Raw genomic sequence first — 885 nt, 5'->3', positions numbered from 1 at the left:
CTCAGTTGGGGTTCTCCGTGCCAGCTGGAGAGGGAGCCAATCTTTCCCCTAAGGCTGCTTTCTTGGGGCATTCCCAGCACCAATGACATCAGTTCAGTTTCTGAGAGCAGGTACCTCGATGGAATGAGAGGTGCACGAAATTTACTGGTGGGAAACACCTGTGAAGGGGCAGGGATTAGCTAGGAAAGCCTTGATCTTACAATGTGGGTCTGACACCTGAGAAAGGAGAGCGTGAAGGAGGAAGCAGCTCGGAGAAAATGTCTTGCTTAGGCCAACGAGGCACCTGTGAGAAAAGACTGCTCACGAGGGGAGTTCCCATGGGGTGAGAATGGTCTGTTTCTAGCACATCCACTACAGTCATGCGTCACTTACTGACGGAGAGATGTTTCTGAGAAATCTGTCACTAGGTGACTTCAGTTTCATGATTGTGTGAACATCATAGAGTGTGCTCACACAAAACTAGATGGTGTAGCCCAGTGGTCGGCAAACCGCGGCTCGCGAGCCACATGCGGCTCTTTGGCCCCTTGAGTGTGGCTCTTCCACAAAATACGAGTGCGGGCGCGCACATACAGTGCGAAGTTGACTTAAAACTTTAAGTAAAGTTTATTAAGTTAATTTTAGGGAACGTTGTGGAGTGAAAGAAGATGTAGTGTCGAGGATCGAGAAAGGTATGTTGAGGTGGTTTGGACATAGAGAGAGGATGAACGAAAGGAGATAGACGAAACAAGTAGACAAGACGAGTGTGGATGGGAGAGTTGGAAGGGGTCGACCTCAGAGAACGTACTTCAATCAGATTGAGGACGTTTTTAGCAAAGGCCAGCTTAGGAGTACCCTAATTAAGTTAATAACAATGTACCTACATATATAGTTTAAGTTTAAAACATT

The sequence above is a fragment of the Myotis nattereri genome (assembly GCF_964212035.1).
Source record: "Myotis nattereri genome assembly, chromosome: 9".
Lineage (NCBI taxonomy): Eukaryota > Metazoa > Chordata > Mammalia > Chiroptera > Vespertilionidae > Myotis > Myotis nattereri.
The sequence above is the reverse complement of the archived record's forward strand: the minus strand, read 5'-3'. Positions refer to the sequence as shown.